Source organism: Capricornis sumatraensis, chromosome 1 (assembly GCF_032405125.1).
Source record: "Capricornis sumatraensis isolate serow.1 chromosome 1, serow.2, whole genome shotgun sequence".
Lineage (NCBI taxonomy): Eukaryota > Metazoa > Chordata > Mammalia > Artiodactyla > Bovidae > Capricornis > Capricornis sumatraensis.
Window position 1 is genome coordinate 69,608,438 of NC_091069.1, and position 20,033 is coordinate 69,628,470.

The 20,033-nt window shown below is 37.8% G+C and overlaps 2 protein-coding genes and 1 non-coding gene across 3 annotated transcripts in view; 1 reads left to right on the forward strand and 2 right to left on the reverse strand.

Annotated features, from left to right (window-relative positions):
- The window catches only part of ACYP2 (acylphosphatase 2), a 189,532-nt gene that overhangs the window by 19,224 nt on the left and 150,275 nt on the right, over positions 1-20,033 (reverse strand). The gene's annotated exons all lie outside the window — the stretch shown is intronic.
- TSPYL6 (TSPY like 6) overlaps positions 1-20,033 on the forward strand; it is a 44,912-nt gene that overhangs the window by 11,435 nt on the left and 13,444 nt on the right. The window lies entirely within an intron of this gene.
- Positions 12,560-12,687, reverse strand: LOC138094053 (U6atac minor spliceosomal RNA). The gene has a single exon (XR_011146195.1). It is a non-coding gene; the product is annotated as a U6atac minor spliceosomal RNA (small nuclear RNA).

Here is a 20,033-nt window from a genome sequence, read left to right on the forward strand (position 1 = left end):
TTTGTCAGGGAACGGGGGTTCTCCAAGCAAGAATACTGGAGCATATTGGCCAATACTGGTTGCTGTTTCTTTCTGCTGCTGCTGCTGCTGCTGCTAAGTCGCTTCAGTCATCGCCGACTCTGTGCAACCCCATAGACGGCAGTCCACCAGGCTCCTCTGTCCCTGGGATTCTCCAGGCAAGAACAGTGGAGTGGGTTGCCATTTCCTTCTCCAATGCATGAAAGTGAAAAGTGAAAGTGAAGTTGCTCAGTTGTGTCCGACTCTTAGCAACCCCATGGACTGCAGCCTACCAGGCTCCTCCTCCATGGGATTTTCCAGGCAAGAGTACTGGAGTGGGGTGCCATCGCCTTCTCCGGCTGTTTGCTTCTAGAGCACTATATTTCCTGCTGCCCTAGTTGCCAACTCTCTGAGTACCTGGTGCTGCCAGAACCCCTGTGACCCAAGCAGCTGCACCACCTCCACACCTGGCCCTCACAGGGGCAAACCCAAGTCCTCCAGGGCAGCCTCAGGAGCAAACCCCAGTGGATGACCCATATGCAGAGGTGGAAATAAAACCACAATTGAAACCCAGGGGCAGTGTGACTAAGCAAGAAGATCCAAAATCTTCCATATGATCAACTAGGCACTCTGTGTCTATGGAATATATAAAAGGTCATTGAGAGCTCCCACAAAAAGAAAACACACTATTTTTGATAGCTGTGGACATTGGAGGCAAGAACACCATAGGAGTAGGACCAGATTAGAATCTGAGCTGCCCCCACAGCAGGTCCAGAGATCAGCAGTGTTGGAGGGCATTCTAGGGAGGTGAAGTGGACTGTGACTCCCAGCAAGGGAAAGGACTCTGATAGCAGTGACTCAAGAAAAACATTTATTATTCTTATGTCTTGACTTGCTCTGTAGATTCTTTTGGATTATAGTTTTCCCTTCCCCCTCCCCCTGCCCTGTTGTACTTGTCGGTTTTATTGGCACTATGAAATCTAATTAAGCTTTTGAGGTTTCTTTCTTTTTTCAATCATATTTTTTACTGCTGTTATAAACCTCTGCCTCTACCTTGGGTTTGCAATTCTGTGGAGTTTTCCTTTTTATTTCTCTTTTTATAATTTTAATTTTTTAAACTTATTATTATTTTTCTACATTTATTCCTTTGTTTGCTTTTCCTACTATGCTTTTCCCCTTGCAGTTAATCTTTAAGGTATATAAATCTTCTTCATCTACCTCTATTTAACTTTGCATATCTATTCTCTTTCTTTTCTTTCCTTTCCTCTCAACATATTTGTTAGTTTTGTCTTGTTTTATTCCCCAATTTGCACTGTGCTCCAGTTTTGTTTTCCAGTTTGTGTTTTAGTTCGTTTTGTTCTGATAGATATAATTTTTGGTTTCCTTTGTTTGCCAGGTCAATCTATTGTACTTTGTTTTTGTTGGACTGTTTCGATTTTGCTTATGGGTATATATGTATATGTGTATGTTCGGTCACACTTTTTATTGTTATAAACCTCTGCCTCTGTGTTGGGCTTTTGCAGTTCTGTGGAGTTTTCCTGTTTTTTTTTTTTTCTTTTTTCTTCCTTCTTCCATTTCTTTTTTTCCTTTTCTCTTTTTTAGAATTTTAATTTATAATTTTGTTAAACCTATTGTATTTTTTCTACATCTATTCCTTTGTTTGCCTTTCCTATGGTTCTTTTCCCCTTGCAGTTAATCTTTAATGAATATAAATCTTCCTCTACCTCTATTTAAATTTGCATATCTATTCTTTCTTCCTTTTCCTCTCAACATTTGCCTCTGCATTGGGCTTTTGCAGTTCTGTGTTGTTTCCCTTTTTTCTTTCTTCCATTTTTTGTCTCTTTTTTATAACTTTAATTTGTTAAAAAACCTATTATGTTTTTTATACATTTGTTCTGTTTATCTATTTATTCCTTTGTTTGCCTTTCCTATTGTTCTTTTCTCCTTGCAGTTAATCTTTAATATATATACATCTTCATCTGCTGCTGCTACTGCTGCTACGTCGGTCAGTCATGTCCGACTCTGTGTGACCCCAGAGACAGCAGCCCACCAGGCTCCCCTGTCCCTGGGATTGTCCAGGCAAGAATACTGGAGTGGGTTGCCATTTCCTTCTCCAATGCATGAAAGTGAAAAGTGAAAGTGAAGTCCTCAGTCATGTCCAACTCTTAGCGACCCCATGCATGGACTGCAGCCAATCTTCATCTACCTCTATTTAAATTTGCATATCTATTGTTTCTTTTCTTTCCTCTCAACATATTTGTTAGTTTTTTTTTTTTTTCCATTGCTTTATTCTCCACTTGGCACCTTGCTTTAGTTTTGTTTTCCAGATTATGCTTTAGTTAGTTTTGTTCTTAACTGGTAAATATAATTTTTGATTTACTTTGTTTGCCAGGTCAATCTACTGTACTTTATTTTGCTGGACTGTTTTCACTTTGCTCATGGGTGTATATGTGTATATTCCATTATTTTAATTATTATTATTTGCCTGATTCTGTAACTACCATTTGTCTGGGGTTCACCTTTGGTTTCTTGTTTTTGGATATTTGTCTTAATCTCACTTAATGCCATAACAAACCACTTGTGGAATCCTCGTTCCTGACCAGAGATCAAGCACTGAGCCTTTGAAGTGGGAGCACTGACCCCAAGACCCTAGACTACCAGAGAACTAACTCTGAAGTGAAGTGAAGTGAAGTGAAGTGAAGTGATGTGAACTCACTCAGTCGTGTCCGACTCTTTGTGACACCATGGACTGTAGCCCACCAGGCTCCTCTGTCCATGGGATTCACCAGACAACAATACTGGAGTGGGTTGTCATTTCCTTCTCCAGGGGATCTTCCCAACCCAGGGATCGAGCCCAGGTTGCCCACATTGCAGGCAGATGCTTTAACCTCTGAGCCACCAGGGAAGCCCCTCTGAGAACTCACACAAAGGAAACCACTTGAATACAAGACCTGGCATCACCCAACCACCAGTAGCACCCTGTGCAGGATGCCTCATCTAAACAACAAACAAAACAAAACACAAACCCAGTCATCAGCAGACAGGATTACCACACCTCACTCAGCCTTGCCCATCAGAGGAAAAACAAACAAACAAAAACTCAGCACAAATCTCACTCTATATGAAACTTACACAAACCACTGGATCAACCTTAGGAGGGCAGAAACCAAAAGGAAGAAAGAATTGAACCTTGAAGCCTGGGAAAAGGAGACCTCAAACACAATAAGTTAAAAAAAAAAAATGAAAAGGCAGAGAAATACTACACAAATGAAGGAATAAGCTAGAAACACAGAAGTCCAAATAAATGAAGAGGAGATAGACAAACTACCTGAAAAAGAATTCAGAATAATGATAGTAAAGATGATCAAAAACCTCGAAAACAAAATGGAGAAAATGCAATAATTAACAAAGTCCTAGAAGAATTAAAGAATAAACATACAGAGACAAACAACACAATTACTGAAATTAAAAATACTCTAGAAGGAATCAACAGCAGAATATCTGAAGTAGAAGAACAAATCAGTGAGCAGGAAAATAAAATGGTGGAAACAACTTCTGAAGAGCAGAATAAAGTAAAAAGAATGAAAAGAACTGAGGATAGTCTCAGAGACCTCTGGGACAATATCAAATGCACCAACATTTGAATAATAGGGGTCCCAAAAGGAGAAGAGAAAAAGAAAGGGTATGAGAAAAATTTTGAAGAATTATAGTTGAAAATTTCCCCAACATGGAAAAGGAAATAGTCAATCAAATCCAAGAGGCACAAAGAGTCACATACAGGATAAACCCAAGGAGAAACACACCAAGACACATACTAATCAAACTAACAAAGAGTAAACACAAAGAAAGAATATTAAAAGCAGCAAGGGAGAAGCAACAAATAACATACAAGGGAAACCCCATATGCTTAACAGCTGATCGTTCAGCAGAAACTCTGCAGGCCAGAAGGCAATGGCAGGATATATTTAAAGTATTGAAAGGGAAAAATCTACAATCAAGATTATAGCACCCAGCAAGGGTCTCATTCAAAATTGATGGAGAAATAAAAAGCTTTTCAGACAAGCAAAAGTTAAGAAAATTCAGTACCATGAAACCAGCTTTACAACAAATGTTAAAAGGGACTTACATAGTCAAGAAATACAAGAGAAGAAAAAAGATCTACAAAATGAACCCCAAACAATTAAGAAAATGGCAATAGGAACGTATATATCAATAATTACTTTAAATGTAAATGAATTAAATGCTCCAACCAAAAGACACACACTGGCTGAATGGATACAAAAATAAGACCCATATATATGCTGTCTACAAGAAACCCACTTCAGACCTAAAGACACATATAGACTGAAAGTGAGGATGGAAAAATATATTCCATGCAAATGGCAAGCAAAAGAAAGTAGCAATCCTCATATCAGACAAAATAAACCTTAAAATGAAGATTATAAGAGATAAGGAAGGACACTGCATAATGATCAAGGGATCAATCCAAGAGGAAGACATAACAATTATACTATGCACTCAACATAGGAGCACCTCAATACATAAGACAAACACTAACAGACATAAAAGGAGAAATGGACAGTAACACAATAGTAGTAGGAGATTTTAACACCCCACTCACACCAATGGACAGATCATCAAAACAGAAATTAATAAGGAAACACAAGTCTTAAATGATACATTAGGTGAGATGAGATGGATCTCATTGATATCTTCAGGACATTCCATCCAAGTGCAGAAAAATACATCTTCTTCTCAAGTGCACATGTAACATTCTCCAGGATAGACCACATCTTGGGTCACAAATCAAACCTCAGTAAATTTAAGAAAATTGAAATTGTATCATGCATCTTCTCTGACCACAACGCTATGAAACTAGATATCAATTACAAGAAAAAAAACTGTAAGAAACATAAACATATGGAGATTAAACAACACATCTCTAAATAACCAACAGGTTACTGAAGAAATCAAAAGGGAAATAAAAAAATTTCTAGAAACAAATGGCAATGAAAACAAAACTCAAAACCTATGGGATGCAGCAAAAGCAGTTCTAACAGGGAAGTTTAGAGCAATACAATCCTACCTCAAGAAACAAGAAAAACATCGAATAGGCAATCTAACTTTACACCTAAAACAACTAGAAAGAGAAGAACAAAAAATCCCCAAAATTAGTAGAAGGAAAAGAAATCATAAATATCCAAGCAGAAATAAGTGAAAAAGAAATCAAAGAAATAATTGTAAAGATTAATGAAACTAAAAGCTGGTTTATCTTTGAGAAGATAAATAAAATTGAGAAGCCTTTAACCAGACTCAATCAAGAAAAAAGAAGAATCAAAACAACAAAATTAGAAATGAAAAAGGAGAGGTTACAACAGACAATGCAGAAATACAAAGGAATATAAGAGACTATTATGAACAACTATATGGCAATAAAATGGATAACCTGGAAGAAATGGACAGATTCTTAGAAAAGTTCAATCTTCCAAGACTGAACCAGGAAGAAATAGAAATTATGAGTAACCCAATTACAAGCACAATTGAAGACATGATCAAAAATTTCCCCCCCAAAAATCCAGGACCAGATGGCTTCACAGGAGAATTCTGTCAAACATTTAGAGAAGAGCTAAAGCCTACCTAAAACTCCTTCAAAAACTGCAGAGGAAGGAACCCTACCAAACACATTCTACAAGGCCACCATCACCCTGATACCAAAACCAGACAAAGACAACACACAAAAAAAGAAAACTACACGCCAATATCACTGATGAACATAGACGCAAAAATTCTCAACAATATTTTAGCAAACAGAATTCAACAACACATCAAAAAGCTCATACACCATGATCAAGTTGGGTTTATTCCAGAAATGCAAGGATTCTTATATATATGCAAATTAATCAATGTGATACACTATATTAACAAATTGAAAGATAGAAACCATATTATCAGCTCAATAGATGCAGAGAAAGCTTTTGACAAAATTCAACATCCATTTACTCTTCAAAAAATGGTCATAGAAGGAACCTACCTCAACATAGTAAAGGCCATATATTATAAGTCTATGGCATACATTCTCAATGGTGAAAAACTGAAGCATTACCCCTAATATCAGTAACAAGACAAGGGTGTCCACTTTCACCATTATTATTCAACATAGTTCTGGAAGTCCTACAGCAATCAGAGAAGAAAATGAAATAAAAGGAATCCTGATTGGAAAAGAAAAAAAAAGCTCTCACTGTTTGCAGATGACATGATACTGTACATAGAAAACCCTAAAGATAGTATTAGAAAATTACTAGAGCCAATCAGTGAATTTAGCGAAGTTGCAGGATACAAATGCAATACACAGAAATCACTTGCATTTCTATATACTAACAATGAAAAAATCAGAAAGAGAAATTAAGGAATCAATCCCATTCACCATTGCAACCAAAAGAGTTACATATCTAGGAATAAACTTACCTAAGGAGACAAAAGAACTGTACAGAGAAAATTATATGACATTAATGAAAGAAATCAAAAACAACATAAACAGATGGAGAGATATTCCATGTTCCTGGGTAGGAAGAATCAATATTGTAAAAATGACTATACTACCAAATGCAATCTAGAGATTCAATGCAATCCCTATCAAATTACCTATGGCATTTTTCACAGAACTAGAACAAAAAATTTCACATTTTATATGGAAACACAAAAGACCCCACACAGCCAAAGCAGTCCTGAGAAAGAAGAATGGGGCTGGAGGAATCAACCTTCCTGACTTCAGGTTATACTACAAAGCTACAGTCATCAAGACAGTATGGTACTGGCAACCAAAACAGAAATATAGACCAATGGAACAAGGATAGAAAGCCCAGAAATAAACCCATGCACCTATAGGTACCTTATTTTTGACAAAGGAGGCAAGAATATACAATGGGGCAAAGACAGCCTCTTCAGTAAATGGTGCTGGGAAAACTGGACAGCTACATGTAAAAGAATGAAATTAGAAAACTTCCTAACACCATACACACAGATAAACTCAAAATGGATTAAAGATCTAATGTAAGACCAGAAACTATAAAACAAGAAGAAAACATAGGCAGAACACTTGATGGCATAAATTAAAGCAATATCCTCTATGACCCACCTCCTAGAGTAATGGAAATAAAAGCAAAACTAAACAAGTGGGGCCTGATTAAATTTAAAAGCATTTGCACAGCAAAGGAAACTATAAACAAGGTGAAAAGACAACCTTCAGAATGTGAGAAAATAATAGCAAATGAAACAACTGACAAAGGATTAATTTCCAAAATATACAAGCAGCTACTATAACTCAATGCCAGAAAAACAAAGAACCCAATCAAATAGTGGGAAAAAGACTTAGACATTTCTCCAAAGAGGACATACAAATGGCTAACAAACACATGAAAAGATGCTCAACATTTGCTCATTGTTAGAGAAATCAAAACTATACCGGTCAGAATGGCCATCATTGAAAAGTCTACAAACAGTAAATGCTGGAGAGGGTGTGGAGAAAAGGGAATGCTCTTGGACTGTTGGTGGGAATGTAAATTGATACAGCCACTATGGAAGACGATATAGAAATTCCTTTAAAAACTAGGAATAAAACCACCATATGACCCAGCAATCCCATTCCTAGGCATATACCCTGAGGAAACCAAAATCGAAAAAGACACATGTATCCCATTGTTCATTGCAGCACTATTTACAATAGCTAGAACATGGAAGCAACCTAGATGTCCATCAACCGATGAATGGATAAAGAAGTTGTGGTACATATACACAATGGAATATTACCCAGCCATAAAAAGGAATGCATTTGAGTCAGTTCTGATGAGGTGGATGAACCCTGGAACCTGTTATACAGAGTGAAGTTAAGTCAGAAAGAGAAAGATAAATAATCATATTCAAATGCATATATATGGAATCTAGAAAAATGGTACTGAAGAATTTATTTACAGGGCAGCAATGGAGAAACAGACATAGAGAATAGACTTATGGACATGGGGAGAGGGGAGGGTGAGATGTATGGAAAGAGTAACATGGAAACTCATATTACCATATGTAAAACAGATAGCCAATGGGAATTTGCTGTATGGCTCAGGAAACTCAAAGAGGGGCTCTTACCAATCTAAAGGGGTGGGATGGGGCGAGAGATGGGAGGGAGGTTCAAAAGGAAGGGGATATATATATATACCTATGGATTATTCATGTTGAGGTTTGACAGAAAACAACAAAATTCTGCAAAGCAATTCTCCAATAAAAATTTTTTTTTAAAGTTTTAAGAGTGTCCAACGAAGATAAACAGTAGTTGATAAATGATATTATATAAAAGTAGGCTTCCTTGGTGGCTCAGCAGTAAAGAATGCACCTGCCAATGCAGGATACACAGGTTCTGTCTCTGGGTTGGGAAGATCCCTTGGAGAAGGAAATGGCAACCAATTCCAGTATTCTTGCCTGGGAAATCCCATGAACAGAGAAGCCTGTTGAGCTACAGTCCATAGGGTCCCAAAGAGTTGGACATGACTTAGCAACTAAACAACAACAACAGAAGTTATATAAAAGTATAATCTAAATTAAGTGATAATATAGAGCTCAAAATTCTCCAAGCCAGGCTTCAGCAATACGTGAAACATGAACTTCCAGATGTTCAAGCTGGATTTAGAAAACACAGAGGAATCAGAGATCAAATTGCCAATATCCGCTGGATCATGGAAAAAGCAAGAGAGTTCCAGAAAAACATCTGTTTCTGCTTTATTGACTATGTCAAAGCCTTTAACTGTGTGGATCACAATAAACTGGAAAATTCTGAAGGAGATGGGAATACCAGACCACTTGATCGCCTCTTGAGAAACCTGTATGCAGGTCAGGAATCAACAGTTGGAACTGGACATGGAACAACAGACTGGTTCCAAATAGGAAAAGGAGTACATCAAAGCTGTATATTGTCACCCTGCTTATTTAACTTCTATGCAGAGTACATCATGAGAAACGCTGGGCTGGAGAAAGCACAAGCTCGAATCAAGATTGCTGGGAGAAATCTCAATAACCTCAGATATGCAGATGACACCACCCTTATGGCGAAAATTGAAGAATTAAAGAGCCTCTTGATGAAAGTGAAAGAGGAGAGTGAAAAAGTTGGCTTAAAGCTGAACATTCAGAAAACGAAGATCATGGCGTTCGGCCTCATCACTTCATGGCAAGTAGATAGGGAAACAGTGAAAACAGTGGCTGACTATGGGGGGCTCCAAAATCACTGCAGATGGTGATTGCAGCCATGAAATTAAAAGACACTTACTCCTTGGAAGGAAAGTTATGACAAACCTAGACAGCATATTAAAAAGCAGAGACGTTAGTTCACCAACAAAGGTCCGTCTAGTCAAGACATGGTTTTTCCAGTGGTCATGTATGGATGTGAGAGTTGGACTATGAAGAAAGCTGTGTGCTGAAGAATTGATGCTTTTGAACTGTGATGTTGGAGAAGACTCTTGAGAGTCCTTTGGACTGCAAGGAGATCCAACCAGTCCATCCTAAAGGAGATCAGTCCTGGGTGTTCTTTGGAAGGATTGATGCTGAAGCTGAAACTCCAATACTTTGGCCTCCTGATGCAAAGAGCTGACTCATTTGAAAAGACCCTGATGCTGGGAAAGATGGAGGGCAGGAGGAGAAGGGGACGACAGAGGATGAGGTGGTTGGATGGCATCACAGACTCTATGGACATGGGTTTGTGTAGACTCCGGGAGTTGGTGATGGACAAGGAGGCCTGGAGTGCTGTGATTCATGCGGTTGCAAAGAGTTGGACACAACTGAGCGACTGAACTGAACTGATAGAGCTGTAACTCAGTTGGTAAAGAATCTGCCTGCAATGCAGGAGACCCAGGTTCAATTCCTGGGTTGAGAAAATCCCCTGGAGAAAGAAATGGCAACCCACTCCAGTATTCTTGCCTGGAGAATTCCATGGACAGAGAAGCCTGGCAGGCTACAGTCATGGGGTTTCAAGAGTCAGTCACTAGTTAGCAACTAAACCACGACCACAGAACTGAAATCACTTAATGTCACCTTATTGTAGAAGGTTTTATGCCTATGATTATCTAGCATATATAAAATTATAAAACAAATTTCACTATTGAAACCATTTTACTTCTCTCTTAGTACGCATACTAGATGATGTAAAAGTTTATAAATGAATGAACTATTTCTGTGAAAATAAATTAAGATTACTAAAAGTACTACCCCACAGGAGGGAGAAGAATATCTAGAGGAAAAGCAAGAGGGAGGCTTATTTTTCACTGAATATCCTATTGTTCCTTCAGAATTTTTTTACATCTAGCATGTATTGTCTAATTAGATAAATAAAATGTGACAGCCTCACACTGGTCAGAATGGCCATCATCAAAAAATCTACAAAAAATAAATGCTGGAGAGGGTGTGGAGAAAAGAGAACCCTCTTACAGTGTAAATCGGTACAACCATTATGGAGAACAGTATGGAAATTTCTTAAAAAAATAAATGCAGAACTACCATATGACTCAGCAATCCCACTCCTGGGCATATATCCAGAGAAGACCATAATTTGAAAAGATACGTGCACTCCACTGTTCACTGCAGCACTATTTGCAACAGGCAAGATATGGATGCAACCTAAACGTCCATTGACAGAGGAATGGATAAAGAAGATCTCATACATATATACGATGGGATATTACTCAGCCATAAGAAGGGATGAAATAGGGCTTCCCTGGTGGCTCAGTGGTAAAGAATCCGCCTGCTAGTGCAGGAGACACAGGTTTGATCCTCAGTCTAGGAAGAGCCCACATGCTGTGGAGAATCTAAGCCCATGTGCCACAGCTACTGAGTCTGTGCTCTACAGCCCGGGAGCTGCAGCTACTGGGCGCAGGTTCTGCAGCTACTGAAGACCGCATGCCTAGAGCCTGAGCTCTGCAGCAAGGGAAGCCATCGCAATGAGAAGCCCGTCCACTGCAGCCAGAGAGCAGCCCCCACTCGCCACAGCTAGAGGAAAAGCCCGCGCAGCACCGAGGACCCAGCACAGCCAGAAATAATCAAATAAATAAGGGGCGAAATAATGCCACTTGCATTAACGTGGATGGACCTAGAGACTGTCATACTAAGTGAAGTTAGGTAAAGACAAGTATGTGATACTGTTTATTTGTGGAATCTAAAATTTTTAAAAATGTACAAAAGAATTTACTTACAAAACAGAAACAGAGTTACAGATGTAGAAAACAAACTTATAGTTACCAGGCAGAAAAGGAAGGGGAGGGGTAAACTGGGAGAGTAGGATTGACATACCTACTACTATATATAATACTGATAACTAACAAGGATGGGTAGCATCCTCCTCTACTCAGTACTCTATAATAACCCACATGGGAAAAGAAGCATAAAAAGAATGATATATGTATAACTGATTCACTTTGCTGTACAGCAAAAGCTAACATTGTGAATCAACTATACTGTAATGAAAATTACTTTTTAAAATGTGATTCAGTGATTCTCATCCTAAAGTATCATTGAGGATATAGGTAAAGATTTTGCCTCAAGAATGTCCATTGTATGTAACAAGAAAATAGTTCAAGCAATTTAAATGTCCAATAATTAGGAATGTAAGTACATGACTGTATTTCCATATAAAGGACTACTAGCTGTTAGTTATTAAGATGAATTTTTATTGATAAAGATGTTTGTAATATGGTATTGTTTTATAAAAGCAAGTTGTAAAACAAGATGTATAGTATGGCCTCACTTTTGTAGGAAAATATACATGGAAAAATATCTGAAAGATGTACAAAGTGGTAATGATATCTCCTGAAATATGGGCAGTTTTTTTTTTCTTTTCTCTTTGCTTGTTTTCAAATTATTTTCATAATTCTCCAATGGATATGTATCAATTTTAAATTAATAAAAATATTACACATGTGTTTGAAAAATGCCTAAGAGAATAAAAACTATTTTTCCCTTTTCTATGGGAAAGAACAATCTGAACACAGAGCAAAATATAAACTGTGATCAAAGTCAGTACAATGAATGCTGAAATTTTATTGGCAATGTCTCTTCTTGGGAAGTAATGACATCAAGGGTTAACTACTATGCAATATTTTACCAATGGTGTTGTCTCTCTAAAGGTGTGTTATAGGTAAAGACGTGTGTTAGTCGCTCAGTCACGTCTGCCTCTTTGTGATCCCATGGAGTGTAGCCCTACCAGGCTCCTCTGTCCATGGAATTCTCCAGGCAAGCACACTGGATTAGGTAACCATTCCCCTCTCTGAAGATCTTGTCCACTGAGGGGTTGAACCCGGGTCTCCTACACTGCAGGCTGATTCTTTACCATCTGAGCCACCAGGGAAGTACCCATGTTAACTCCAACATGGTAATAAGGAGTGATTTTTCCTTGTGTGTAAGTTTTATAATATTGAAAAACTGTTAGACTAACATATTTATGATGTGTTATTAACAAAGGAAAATGGTAGCTAAAGTACCCAAACTAACAACATGGAGACACCAGACATTTTGAGTAGGAGACTGTTTTTTCTTTAAACAGTGGTTCTTAGATGCCACGAAATAGGTGGCAATGCCTTAACCATATGGATGCTGTGAGGCCCAAGGGCCTCTTCCATTCTTGTCTAGGAGAGTGTGCTAACCTTCTCTCCTTTCATACAACACAAGTGGGAGATTCTTATAGATTAAAATGGATTAGTGAGGCTGTGGCTAGATGGTGGAGGGTCTTGTACAGCTTGCTGAGGATGTAGAATTTTTTCTGTAAAGATGTGAACCGAGTTGTATTTCTGAATGAAGAGTCAAGCTGCCTGTAGAGGATAGATTAGAGGGAGTAAATACTAAAAACAGTATACCTAGATATTTATAATTTCTTTAAAGAAATTTCTCCTATGAGGGATAAAAAAGACCAAACATGCAAGCTATTTAAGTTTCAGCTTCAATTTTTTTCCAGAAAAAGATGTGTGATATATAAATACAGAACCCATAGCAACTGCTATGTAAACTGCTACAATGAATATAGCTAGTAATATGCTTAATGTTGCATTTTACTTTGACTAAATATTAATAAGAAATTACATTAAATTGGAACTTGCTGTTGCTGCTGTTAAGTCGCTTCAGTCGTGTCTGACTCTGTGCGACCCCACAGATGGCAGCCCACCAGGCTCCCCCGTCCCTGGGATTCTCCAGGCAAGAACACTGGAGTGGGTTGCCATTTCCTTCTCCAATGCGTGAAAGTGAAAAGTGAAAGTCAAGTTGCTCAGTCGTGTCCGACTCTTCGCGACCCCATGGACTGCAGCCTACCAGGCTCCTCCACCCATGGGATTTTCCAGGAAAGAGTACTGGAGTGGGGTGCCATTGCCTTCTCTGAAATTGGAACTTACTTTGTCCTTATAAATACTCTATTAGACAAACCAGGCAGGGCTTGGATGTTCATTAGAAAACAGCACAGGCTGACATGCCAAATTCTCCTAAATGGAATTCACTTAATACACTAGATTCTATAATCTAGTGTATTCTATAATCTGCTCAGTCATTTTCCAGAGCTTGGTATCCTTAGAAAGAGGATTGTTATTGTTAAATCCCTACATGGCTGCTCCACACTCTGAGAGCCGTCAGCCTCTCCTGGTGAGAGCCTCAGGAAGCACTTGCCAAAATAAAGCACGAGAAGATGTCTCATTTCCTATCTTATTCCAAGATTTTTAGGGAAAATGTTTTTAAAATGGTTTTCTTTCCTGATCTAAAATCAGAAGTTAAAAATAGTCAAGTGGTATTAGTTTACTTACAAAATTTAGATCTGTTAAAAATATATTGATGAGAGTGCTACCTCTGTTACACAGTCCCACAAAGCTGATCCTCAGTCTCCTGTGGTTGGGAGTGACACGGTGAGATACGCGACAGATGATGAGATCCAAGTGGCCAGAGGTCACTGAATAAGTAAACTCAGGTCCAGGTTCACACTGGCCTGGCTGTCTTTTAGAGAATATAGCTGAGCTCACATAATTCAAGGGCTGATCTGAAATTTACTTCGAGTAAATAAAGAGCAGCCCCATGCAAGTCAGCCACTAGAGCTGGATCCTTTTAACTCAAGGTCAAAATAAACTGTGTGTGTGTGTCAGTCGTTCAGTCGTGTCTGACTCTATGCAACCCCATGGACTGTAGCCCTACCAGGTTCCTCTGTCCATGGGATTTCCCAGGCAAGAATACTGGAGTTGGTTGCCATTCCCTTCTCCAGGGTATCTTCCTGACCCAGGAGTCGACCCCTGTCTCCTGCATCTCCTGCATTGCAGGCAGACTCTTTACGTCTATAGTATTTTGTGACTCATAAACCTTTCCACAGTTATATATACACAGTCATAAGCCTCCTTAAAATTTTTTGAAGTGACTTTATCACTTTTGCACAGTATTATCTGGCAGGATTCCAATGGAGAAAGGGCAGGAGGGGGAAGTAAACAACCACTCTAGAACTTGGAACTTGGTCCACAGGAAATCCTTGAGGCCTGGTGGAGTCACGCTGTTCTAGCACAGAGATAAAATTTATCGGTATATTTATTCAGATCAAGGTTGCTTAGATGAGGAGGGTTTTTTTCTTCTTTTATATCTTACCTTGCAGAGAACTTTAATATTAGGAAGCCTGAAAGAAGTCTAGAGAATTCAGGACCGTCTCAGTTCAGGTTGCCATGGCATTTTCTATAACTGAGCCCTGTACCTCTTCTTGTTGATGATGTAAAAATTATGCACATGATGAGTAAGTTACTACCAAAATTTAATTAACTTTATGTTTTCCTTTTCCTGTTCTGGGACAATAAAACTAGACACTATGACAAAGTATAATATGTAAAAAAAAAAGGAAGTAAAGTCATGTGTGACTTTATTGGCTGTTTCTCAGGTTGCAATTGAATGCAGCTATTTTGATTTAGTTAAAGGATATGGAAAGCACCATCAATGATCTTTACTATGGCAGCACAAACCTGCTGCTATGATGACGTCATTCTTTGCATTCGTGTTAGAGAAACTGGTCTGGTCTCTGTAATGGTTTCTTTTCCAGCAATATTGAGGCTCATAAAAAACTGACTCCTTATAGTTTTTCCCTCCATATGCTTCCTTTCATTAATATATAAAAGCTTAGTTTAAAAAATTTGACATTTCAGGAATTTTTGACAAAAATATTTCATTTCCTTAGATTTCTCTTTTAGTCTCAGACAACAGTAATTCTATAGTTCAGTATGATGCTGGTCTTTGTGAAGCTCAAGAGACAAAGCCAGACACATGTGCATACTGCAAATTCCTGTTTTTCTTCCACAAATAACCTTCGTAACTATTGGCAGTATAGGTCTCCTCTCCCTCCCCTCTTTGGCTGGGAATGGAGAGGTGCCAAGAAAGTTGTTGGGACATCTGCTCAGAAGTTTTCAGACATAAAGATTTAGAAATATTAACTAATGACTACAATGAGATTTTAAGTTTAACATCAGTAATGACAAAATCCACAGATTCTATGCTTCCTGAAGGCTGGGTAGCTTCCTTTGGAATTTTTTTTTTTTTTTGGCATAAAAAGAGAACATGCTATTAATTAATATGCAAGTAATATAATTGTATCTTTTAAGGGTGCATTTGAAACACTGTGTTTAAATTACAGGAACATAATTTTTGGTAATTTTCTATTGCATGCCCAGAGATATTAAGATTTGCTCCCCATAGTTCATCATTTATTCAGAATTGATTTTGGACAGGCTCTAGTTTGATTAGATTTGAATAGTCACAGCTTTGTCATATTGTTGCTAGACAGCAGCACAAAGATAAAAACAGCCAAAACAGCTTTGTCAGAGGACAGTCTACTTACCACAGTTCCCAATCTGAATCCTTTCTAGGCTTTCTACTTTCCTAACCTCAAGTGTTCTTTTCAGATGAAGATAAGCTGACCTCTGCTAAGCATCTTCTCATAAAGAGGTTCATGACAAATGCTATCTTTATAAAAAAAAATACACAATTGCAGGGTGAAATGACCCTACAGGAACCTGTGTTCTAGCACTGAATATCTCCTGTGAGAAGAGCATTAAGACTCTTGTCTTCAGTTGATTGATCGATGCATTCATTCTGTATCAACAAATATTCATTGAGCATTTGTCATGTCCAAAGTAAGAAGAGTGGTTCAAGAACATGGAAAGTATAGTCTGTCCTTAAGGAATTTACAGTCTTGAAGAAGAGTAAAAGATGTATTCAACAACAGTCTGCTTGTCAGAACTGGATCATTCATTATCTGACTTTTGCACTGTACAGATTGAGGGAATTATGGCAGAAAGGTGAAATGACCTGCCCAAGCCACACCCCTGGTGTAGAATCACTGGGAAAATGACAAGACCACTGTCTATGGAGCAAGTCACTTATCTATTACTCACTGATGATACTGGACAAATTACTTAACCCAGTGAGCTGAGCCAGACCTCAAAAGGCTGATCTGGGTTGAAAGGCTGGTGAGAAGAGGAACACAGACTTCCTCCAGGACTGCTTTCACTCACGTTTACTGTGTGACCTGGAAGCAGAAAGTGTGAAGTGTACGTACAAGATAAGGATGAAAGCAAGCTGATGCAGCTTCTCCATGTCTCCCTAGTTTCTCAGGCCCTTGGCTAAAGTTCAGTTGCCAGGGTTCCACAGGGAGTGAAAAACCTGCCAGGTCAAGGACTCCAGAACCACAAACCATGGCCTTTCACACTCAGACTACCATAGTTAAACACTTCCATATTCCATTTCTCAATGCTCTTGGGGGCCTAGCATAGGCCAGCCATACCTGCTCAACTTCAGCTCCCTTCCCTATGGTATTTAATAGTATATCTATTCTAAGCCTCAGGCAAGATGGACTATGTAAAGTGCCTAGAATGGTGCCTGACCCACAGAAGGTGCTTGCTAGATGGCTCTCTTAGTTGAGGAATTGACAGTAGGATTCAAGTCTGATAGAAGGATTTAAGTCTCTCTCTCAGCCTAATGCTCAGCCTTTTAATTCACAAATGGAAACTGCTATTTAGGAAACTGTTATTCACTTTGGAATGATACATTAAAGGGAGAGATAAAACTCATTATTTGCAGAAAGCACTACATGTATAGAAGTCCTAAGAAATCTGTTTAAATTTATTATCCCATCAGTTTATCAATGTGCTCAGGTTTGTAATGAATTTACCATAATTAGGTGCTTTTTTAAGTTCAATAACTTAACAGCCAGTTCAATAACATAATAAAAAGGAAATAAATTCCATTCTGAAAAAAAAAATGGGATGGATGAATTTAACAGAATTGCCTATGACATTTATAAAGAAGATTTAAAGACTTATGAGCCATATGTAAAGAAAACTATAAAGGTATATTAGAATGCATAAAATAAGCTGAGCAAATTGAGATATATATTGTCATCATAGGCAAACAAATTTTACCAAGTAAAATTTACTATTTGTTAAATGTTAAAATTCTGCACTAACAAGCCATAAGTCATGATGCTGATCTAGTTCCCAGCAAATTCTAAAACAAAGTATAATAATTAAATGATTAAAGTAAAAAAGTGTGGGACATATAGAAATAAATTTAATGTATCATATAACTATCATAATTAAGAAAGATAATATTTATTTAATATTAATAATATATTTATTGCCTAATTCTATCTCATAATTGCCTAATTATGCTTTAATAATTGCCAGGGTAACTGGCAAACAAACACAAAACAAAAAGTGATTTAGATAAGCTCTTATAACACATTATAAGAGTAAGCCTCTAGTGGATTAAAAAGAGTAAATATTAGCTTTAATTCTTAGCAGAGCTATGAGGGAAAAAATCAAATATTAATGAAATCTTTAGAGGAATAGTATCTTTGAAAAGCTTAGGGCAGTAAAGAAAATCACAAAGGAAAAAATAAATAGCTCAACAACATAAAGTAAAACAATGGTTCTAACATAAAAAACTAACGAAATTAAAAGAAGAGAAACATAATTGGAAGTATCTGTATTGATCATGATAGAACAGTAGTATATATAATATATAAAGAACTTACTCAAATTTCAAAAATGTTAAAACCTCAAGAGATAAATAGTCAAAGTATATAAACATACAATTCACTTATGAAGAAATACAAGTAAACTGTATACATTAATCACTTCTTAGAAGGATATTTATAATAGCAAAATACTAAAAACAAAAAAAATGCCCAATATAAATAACAATTCAATAGACTGTTATATAGTCATTAGAATTGTAATTATGAAAACTTAAAATTGTTATTAATAGTGGAAGGAGTGAAATAATAATTCTGTTTTATAATACACATCAAAAAAGGCAACAATGAAAATCACTATTGACAAAGAATAGTGGAATCATGGGTAATAATTTTTCTGTAAATTGAGAAGGAATAAGGAAACCCCTATACTAATAGGTGAACAATACTAATTATTAAACATTACAGAGTCTAACATTGGTTGTATTTTTCTACATACAGATGAAAGCACAGAGTTAGAAGAAACCAGGGGTATTAGTGTCAAATGGTAAGTTATTAAGCTTCCTAGAGTAAGGATCTTTTACTGCTCCAGAACCCTACAGAGAGCACTCATGTTTCCCAAAGGCAATAGAGAACGCAAGGACACACCTTGAGAATCAAGTGTGTGATTCTGCCACACTTTGTCTGTGGAGCCTTGTTCTGTGCTGTTGATATTGTTTGTCTTTCTTATGCTGTATTTTCACCATAATATTTGCTTTAAAACTGCCTGGATTTGGACAAATGTCTCCTTTTTCATGTGAATTTACTTTTTGTAAGTTCTAGTATATTTCTGTTTATTTGTATAGTCCTTGATCTTCTTTTTCACAGCCTCCCATATATAAGGCATAGTTTAGATTTCAGTTCAGCTCAGTCACTCAGTCGTGTCCGACTCTTTGCGACCCCATGGACTGCAGCACACCAGGCTTCCCTGTCCATCACCAACTCCCGGAGTTTACTCAAACTCACATCCACTGAGTTGGTGATGTCATCCAACCATCTAATCCTCTGTTGTCCCCTTCTCCTCCTGCCTTCAATCTTTCCCAGAATCAGGGTCTTTTCAAATAAGTCGGTTCTTCACATTAGCTGGCCAAAGTATTGGAGTTTCAGCTTCAGCACCAGTCCTTCTAATGAGTATTCAGGACTGATTTCCTTTAGGATGGACTGGTTGGATATCCTTGCAGTCTAAGGGACTCTCAAGAGTCTTCTCCAACACCACAGTTCAAAAGCATCAATTCTTCAGCGCTCAGCTTTCTTCATAGTTCAACTCTCACATTCATACATGACTACTGGAAAAATCATAGCCTTGACTAGATGGACCTTTGTTGGCAAAGTAATGTCTCTGTTTTTTAATATGCTGTCTAGGTCGATCATAACTTTCCTCCCAAGGAGTAAGTGTCTTTTAATTTCATGGCTGCAGTGACCATCTGCAGTGATTTTGGAGCCCCAAAAATAAAGTCTCTCACTGTTTCCCCATCTATTTCCTATGAAGTGATGGGACCAGATGCCACAATCTTAGTTTTCTGAATGTTGAGCTTTTAAGCCAACTTTTTCACTCTCCTCTTTCACTTTCATCAAGAGGCTTTTTAGTTCTTCTTCACTTTCTGCCATAAGGGTGGTGTCATCTGCATATCTGAGGTTATTGATATTTCTCCTGGCAATCTTGATTCCAGCTTGTGCTTCATCCAGCCCAGCATTCTGCATGATGTACTCTGCATGTAAGTTAAATAAGCAGGGTGACAATATACAGCCTTGATGTACTCCTTCCCTGATTTGGAACCAGCCTGTTGTTCTATGTCCAGTTCTAACTGTTGCTTCTTGGCCTGCATACAGATTTCTCAGGAGGTAGGTCAGGTGGTCTGGTAGTCCCATCTCTTGAAGAATTTTCCAAGAGTTAATAACTCAGAACAACAGACATGGATTTGAATCTTGACTCAGTTATGTGACTTTGGGCAAATTACTTATTTGTAAACCTTGGAAACTTATTTTATCTATAAGATGG